The 8,577-nt window shown below is 36.3% G+C and overlaps 1 pseudogene; it reads right to left on the minus strand.

The window, feature by feature from the left end:
* Nucleotides 1–7,757: 7,757 nt before the first annotated feature.
* On the minus strand, nt 7,758–8,255 carry LOC149174976 (large ribosomal subunit protein uL11x pseudogene; annotated as a pseudogene).
* Between the last annotated feature and the right edge of the window lie 322 nt (nt 8,256–8,577).

Genomic DNA, 8,577 nt, shown 5'->3' on the forward strand with positions numbered 1-8,577 from the left:
GATTGCATAATTACCAAGGTTGATCGCCTGACTACATGCAACACTTGTACACTCAAGACTACTCTACAATTGATGTTACACTACCTTGGAATCTCCACAACTGCTGGGGAACTCGAATTCTCTATAGGCACTAGCTATTTTGAGTTGATTGATCAGTTAATTGGATGATCATTGAGTTTGACTGAAGTCCCACTACACAACTGACCTTCCACTAGTTCCTCCAATAGTTGAAACTATTTTAACTGAAAACAACTTGAGATAACTGACCTTAATTGCTACAAATTAGCAATCACACATGCTTAACTAAACTCTAACTTATCCAACTTGAATTTACTGATTAAAATGAATGACACAAGTCATGTCACACAAGTTAACTGCATCCAATTTGTCTGTTGATGTGGACATTCGAATTTTCTCAATTTAATCAAGGCATTTAAATCAAATTGATAATTTCTTGCTACATTTTTCAACACTCCCTCTCAGTAAGAAATGGATTATCAACCACCCCTATTCTGAACCTATGGAACTCAAAATTCCCTCTTGACAAGGCCTTTTTCAAAAGGTCAACATATTGTTCCTCTGTCGAAATGTATTGTAGCAACATTATCCGCCTCCACACACAGTCCTGTAAATAGTGATACCAGATATCTATATTCTTAGATTGATCGTGAAATATAGGATTCTCAAAGATCTTAATGAAACTATGATTATCAAAGTAGATCACAGTTGGATCCATAATCTGACCAAACAATCCAATAAGTATCTTTCTTATCCAGATCATCTCACATGATATTAGACTTGCAACCATGTATTCTTATTCTGCTGAACTGAGCGCCACATATCTTTGCTTCCTGTTGTGCCAATAACCAACTATGGACCCAACATTGAAAAATCCACTTGATGTACTCTTTGGGTCTGATGGACTCCCCACCCAATCGGCATTTATGAATCCACACAACTTCACTCCCTTTGTTCATTTGTACCATAGTCCAAACTGGGTAGTGCCTCTGAGGTACCATAAAACATGCTTAGATGACTTCCAAACTAATTTGGTTGGCCTAAACATAGCTTGGCTCGGTTGGTTGACTACATAGCACATATCTGGTCATGTGTTCACAAGATACATCAGTGAACCCACTAGCTACCAATAAATGGTAGCATCCACTTCCTCACTTGAAGTGGCATCCTCCTTCCTCTAGTTGGTCACTAGAGGTGTCTCCATGGGTTTGCAAATATCCATGCAGAATCTTTGTAGTATCTCATTTGCATACTTGCCTTGAGAGACAAACAACTCCCCATCAGCTTGCCATACTTCCAACCCAAGGAAGTAGTGCATGAGACCCATGTACTTCATTTCAAATTCCCTTGCAAGGTCCTCCTTGCAAGATCTATTAAGATTCTCATCACCAGTTAAAATCAAATCTTCAACATATAAGACAATAATAAGAAATTTACCTTCTACCAAGATATGATAGAGATTTTCATCTGCTTCACTTTTGGTGAAGCCCAAAGCGGTGAAATAGCTATCAATCTTGGTGTACCAAGCATGGGGTGCTTGTTTGAGACCGTACACTGCTCGCTTAAGTCTTCACACATGAGACTCCTGATAAAATGTCTTAAAACCTTTTTCTTGCTTGATGTACACCTCCTCCTCAACAAATCTATTGAGGAATGTTGTTTTTACATCCATTTAGTGGATCTTACACTCCATCTACACAACTAGTGCAAGAATTGGCCTAATGGATGAGTACCTTGCTACAAGAGAAAAGTTCTCCTCATAGTCAATTCCCTGAAATTTAGAGTATCCATTGGCCACAAATCTAGTCTTATACTTCTCTATGTTATCGTCTGCTGCCTACTTCACCTTGAAGATCCATCTTGAACCCACAACTGATTTATTTTTCGGTCTTGGGACCACTTCCTAAACACTATTATTTACAATGGATTTGTATTCCTCCACTATTGCATCAACCCATACAGGTTTCTATATTGCTTCCTCGAAAGAGGATGGCTCGATCTCTACAAGCCTAGTCATTATGTAGCTAGTGTACCAATCAGGTGACCTTCTTTGCCTGTGCAGATTTGAAGGAGCTCCTGCATTCTCCCTCTCACCTTACAGAAGTCCATCAGCTTCCCTGGTCCTTTTCCTACATTCTCTTGACAGTTCTGCTTGAGTGGATGTCTCCACTTCTGCTCCTCTACTTGTGGCTACTCCACAAATTCCTAGGGCTCCTCCTTTGGAGCTAAAAGATCCTCTTCTCGTGGGATCTGAAGCTCCCTCTCAATATATCACCACATCGCTTTCTCCTCATCAAATTTTACATCCCTTCACACAATTGTCATTTTGAGGATGGCAAGTACATGCGGTAGTTGTGGGGAGATTTTGTGCAACCCACAATTTTGTTGTTGTCTCAAGCGTCTTCCTCGAATCTTTGGAGACATGGCAGTATACAGAGGCTCCAAAAATCCTGAAGTGTGACTCATCTGATTTTCTCCCTGAGAAAGCCTCCTTCAGTGTAATCATGCCCATAATCTGATGAGGACTCCATTTCTGCAAATAGATGTTGTGTTGCATGCTTCAGCCCACAAATTCATAGTTAGGCCTTGGTCATGCATCATTTCCCTTTCTTTTCCCACAATGTTGCAGTTCTTTCTCTCAGCCACTCCATTTTGTTGTGGTTTATGGGGTGTTGTAAACTCTCGTCAAAGGCCTTCTTTCACACAATTTATTTTGAATTCATTCGACACATACTCACTTGTATTATGTAAATACAAGTGTCTAATTTCTAGAGAGTTCCTAGATTGTTACAAAGTTTTGATGAGTGAGCGCTCTTACCCATGTGGCATCTTGTAAAAGAAATGAATGCTAGATTGAGGTGTTAAATAGTTTTCTAGACTCTAGAATATTGTCCAAAGAATCTTTATTCCGTTAAAAGATATTTGTGTCCAATATATATATATAGATATAGATATATATATATATATATATATATATATATATATATATAGAGAGAGAGAGAGAGAGAGAGAGAGAGAGAGAGAGAGAGAGAGAGAGAGAGAGAGAGAGAGAGAGAGAGAGAGAGAGAGAGAGAGAGAGAGAGAGAGAGAGAGAGAGAGAGAGAGAGAGAGAGAGAGAGAGAGAGAGAGAGAGAGAGAGAGAGAGAGAGAGAGGAAATGAATTTAGAAATAAACGTTGGGGTTAAAGCTCAAACTACTCAAGACCAAAGTTCAATTAGTCTAGAAAGAGAGTCAAATGGAGCATCAGATCCCTACAGCTCATAAAGGGGAATCTATGTAAATATACTATTCTAGGTGACTCGCTGATTGAGTTGTGGTGTACATGCATTGTGCATTTTGATCTTTGTAGACATTTGTTTATATTCCGCATATTTGTGATATATTTTTGTGGTTCCCTATAAAAATTTATGTCCATGCTTTGCAAACATACAACATTGTATTCAAATAGTACCCGTGTCATAAGATCAAGTGCTTGGAAATAAAATGGTTAGAAGCATTGCAGGCTTGTGGTCAAGTTCATTTTTGAGTGATCCTCCTAACTGGTGAGCCCATAGACCAATTCCATCAAGAGCACATGTCCCCTTGAACAAAGAAGCATTAGATCCTACCCATTGCAACATCAAGTAGTCTACATTTGCTATGTTTCAACCACTTTGTGCTAAAGGCCGAAGGGAGTTAGGGTTGTGCTATTGAGATGAGGTGCATTTAGCTCTGCATTTAGTTAACCTGGTCATCACTACGAGTGTGTTCCTTGATGAGTTGCCTTCATGGTTGGGTATCCTAATGTCAAATGTAGATTCCAGGAATATCCCAAAAATCTAACCCTTAGGAGAGAGGTCTATTGTTTGACCTCTCTACTAACAATCAAATTCTAGGATATTCTCATAGTCTGTAATCTACATAAGTTTAGCATTTGTGACTTGGGTCTTGAGGCAGAGTAACCAGTGAACTTTTTTGGCCCCCCTTTCGCCTATGTCATCGGGAGAGCCACCGTCACTCCACTTTCTCTATGGATCTACCTCCCGTCTGCCGCAACCATCTGATTTGATTGGCAACAAAGAGCTTTGTTGTCACCCCCAACCCTTTTCCTATGTCATAGGGGGAGGACCCACACAATTCATACAAACCATTGATCTCCACCCTTTGATCACATCATTCACAGTGGAAATGCCTTGTCATCACCACAGTCATGTTATAGGTGGTTGGTGCAAAGGCTATGAAACTCCGAGGCCAAGTCCTAGTTGTATATTAATTCAGGAATCAACCTTGATCACATAACTCAGGCAAGCACTACAACTCAAGAAAACTCAAGGACAACTGAGAATTAAGATTGTTGGTTGCGTCACAAGTATGAAAAGTCAATAAAGAACCAAGAAAAAAACGTATTGAACAATATATTGAAAGTAATGCTTTAGTATTTTGTAAACACTCATTCAAGTTGTTAGAATATAGAGGTTGGACAATAACAAGTATGAAATATGCAATGTTTACATTTCTCTCAACTAATATTTTAAGTGAATGTTAACCAATGAAGATCCTAGTGAAATATACCAAAGAAAATATATAACTTCATAAAATAAACATATAATGATATACATTTATTTCATATATATATATATATATATATATATATATATATATATATATATATATATATATATATATATAGATATATATAATCCTAAGCATTTAATAAATTTGAGGTTTAAAAGGATTTATGATAATTATTAAAGTAAACAATTTATTACATAGATTTTGCTACTCATTTAGGTATGAGGAATGAATGGTATGGCATAATCTAGTAAAGGTTTTTAAGAAATAATCATAAATTCCTTTTCCTAATAAAGGAGTTCCTAAGGTTTTAAAATCCATAGATCACAAAATTTAGATATATCTATGTACAAAGTGGGCATTAGTAGAAATCGACCTGTAAACTAATGCATGGTAGCCTTTACTCATCAGTTTTTATGGTAGACAAGCATGCTTGCAACACCATAGTCGAAATTAATATGGGTACACAACTTCCATTTCCCAAAATTTCTTCTTGCAAGGTATATTGCATAAGTGTAAAAGCCATCAATACTCCATTGAAATGTAATGGTCATCAAAAAAATGTAGCTTAACAGCCTAAATGACATTGCTAGAGCCAAAAGTACACTAATATCACACTTATACAAAATAACAATAGGTGCAGAACAACCTAAAATATTATTCATATCTTAGATATGTTATTAAATGTTTTATATATATCTCAAATACTAAGCTTGTACTACACCACCCTAGTTAAAAAGGTCAAGAGAAGAATCAAAAGTAACGATACAATAAAGAAAATTATGAGAGCATCCAAGATACATATAAACATTTTATGTCCATATACTTGTACATTTTTACATTTTTCTGAAACTTTTGCTGAAATTGAGCCAACTCTTCCATGTTCACAGATGCTAAGAAAAACCTGTCGGTAAAATTCCATTCATAAATTCATTTCATTACAAGTGTATTGATCGAGGTCATAACATAAAAAATGAAAAAGGGTCTTCCATGGATATAGACATATAGGAATCATTTTGAACATTTAGCATACAAAACTTTGAAGAGTTGATTTGACTACAACAGATGAAGGCTCCTTCCACGATCATTTCTGTTGATTTTTTTATTGAGTCCTCCATTCCCTTTTATGAACCAGGTCATTATTTAAGATCTTATTTTTTTATTGAGTCCTCCATCCCTTTTTACAAACTAGGTCATTATTTAAGATCTTTAACATGATGGGACAAATTAATCATTTCCTCTAAAAGTGACAAACACTCATCTTGGTTTGCAGAGACTATTTCAAATCTCTCCAATATATTCACCACATCAAGAAGACCTGGAACAACCCAGTGTGCCTACCCTAATCTTATTAGGAGATTCTTAACCACTTTCATTGCTTCACTAGAATGTTGAGATGAAATAGTATCTTTCTAAAAACCATGAAAGGGAAAAAACATTAGATAAAATATTAATTGCTTTCCATTTAAATATATTTACTCTCAAAATCTTAGAACAAAAATTAACACTTAATACTGATTATACACATATTTTGGAGGAATCTAAATTTCTTGTTATTCATACTCAGATTTCAAGTTTAGTTGATTATAAGAAATTCATTGATATTTAATACGCACCAAATCCAAAGCGCCATTGGTTGCCTTGAACATGATTTCCTTTAGTGTTGAAAAGAATGAACTATGTGGCCAATAGTGGTCAATCGATGGTTTTTTATCTAACGAGTTTGTCTAAAAATAAAATGAAATTTATTCAATATGTCATGTGGAGACATATTAACAACAATCTCCAATTCAATTCACATACTCAATTGGACATGAAAAATAGAGATCCATCTTACCTTGATGATTTTGAAAAGCTAAGATAAATCCTGGATGACGGTGTCGAGATTGATGTTGTAATTTTTTTCACCAATTGCAATAGATTCTTTAACCTTTTTAGTAAGTTCAGGAATTGTTGAGGTGCTGAGAGAGGGATTGCCACTTCCTGGAGACTCATGGGGTTGGGGTTCACTCTATGTTCTATGTTGCAGTAGAAGAAGAGAAACTTTCCACGGAAGAAGGAGAAACATCATGAGAAGTGGAGGAAGGAAGGAGATAATAGTACAAGAGAGGATGCAATAAAAGAAAAAACCCCATCTCTACAAAATATTTTTCTAAGAAAAGAAAAACCCTTTCCTCTACGAAATTCATTCTGAGACAAAAGAAGAACCTCTTTAAAAAAAAAAATATTGCCTTTTTATTCCAAAACACTAGTGTAGCAACAGTTAGGTACAAGGGTTTGAATACCTTGATTCTATATTATAAAAACCCTATAACATAATATCAAACCATAACCAAACAACTTGAGGATCCTAGAACTAAATAAAAAAAAGGGTATTAAAAAAATATTTCTTATTACCTTATTAGAGAAAGCCATGTGTTCTCGGCAAGCATTGTGATCGAGGCATCAAGGTTTCTCTCGTCTTGGGAAGCCTCTAGTCAAGTTAGAAACCCTTGTATAAAATCTTAAAGAAAAAAGAAATCAGGTTAATAAATAGATCACTGGAATTGTATTTTACCTCCTATTTGTAGCCAAGGAGCGTTGAATAAATCCAAATATCTGTGAAGAAAAATGACCTCATTTACCTTAGTTTGAACCCTAACCAAAATTCGTAACCATCAAAGATGATGGACGAAGTAAAACACAAAAAGATAGGTCATATGGGTAGTCTCTAACATTGGTGAGGGGTTGATTGTCGATGCCCGTTTGTTACCCTTTGTTTAAAACTCCATGGGGTTGAAGCTGACATTTGTGGTGGTTTCTACTAGTATGCCAATATTAGGTTCTTAAAGTGGAATAAAGCGACAAATGACTTGAGCTCGTGGGATGAAGGTAAAAGGTTTCTTTTTTACTTTTTTCTTCCAACAAATTCTTCCACCCATTTAGTGGATCAACATATAGATATATTATATAAATACCCAAAGTCTCAAAGGAAGTGGAAAATACCTCAAAATCCATAGGGTCTGAAATGAAATTCACAGGCCTCTAAATGTCTCAAAACCCCCAAGGTCCTGAAAGCAAATTCATAGGCTAATTTCTTCCAGTTTTCAACTTCCTTAAACCTTAAAAACCCTAAACAAAAGAATAAATAACCAACAATAAAAATAATAAAAGGATTTCATTTCAATTACCAAATTTGAATTCTTTCTTCATTCTTTGGGGATCTTGACCTCTCCTTCATCGATCTCAACTTGGACATCCTTCAGATCCTTTCCATCCACCGTGCAGTCAACGGAGAGGCTGTGCCCAAAATCTCCTTCACTGGCATGGACAATTCCTTCATCATGTAGCTCGGCCTCATAACCCTAGAGATCTCAATTATATCATCGATGGATATATTTCCATTGTTCTTGATGTTACTCAACTTCTTCCTATCTCTCTCGGGCTCCTTGACATATTTTATGACTAGGGAAGCCGCAATCATCACCACAATGACCTTCACCTTCCAGGTCTGAATGGTGAGCTTTATTGTGACCCTAACCCTTCCAATACTTTGTTGTTTCCTTTGCAATATATTCTTCGATATTCTTGGGCGACAAACCCAAAGAACTGATCTTAGCGAAAAAATACAAAGCAACTCCCACTTCACCCCTTGTGGCCCCCATGTACACTTCAACCACTTGGGAAGGATCAAGCTTGGGAGGCATGGATGTCAAATTTTTCAGAAAACACTAAAGAGTCTTCGATTCTCTTGCTGCTACTGGTTTTTTTCCCTATGCAAATCTAGAATCCCCCTATCCCTGAATCTGAATTAATAAAAATTGCAAATGAAAGGGATTTTTCTTTTTTCTTAATTTAAGATAATTACATACAACTTGAGTATGCTAGATGTAGGTAAAATGCTTGTTTCTCCTTTTGTCTTAATTTAAGTGTAAAACCCCCTCCCAAGTCTACCGAAAGTAACCATGCTAACTGGGGAAAACATGAGGAGAATGCTACTATGATCATATTCAACCTCCTATGTCACCT

The sequence above is a fragment of the Pinus tabuliformis genome, chromosome 4_1, assembly GCF_031772625.1.
Source record: "Pinus tabuliformis cultivar Carrire ecotype Pingquan chromosome 4_1, CPIR1, whole genome shotgun sequence".
In the NCBI taxonomy this organism is placed as follows: domain Eukaryota; kingdom Viridiplantae; phylum Streptophyta; class Pinopsida; order Pinales; family Pinaceae; genus Pinus; species Pinus tabuliformis.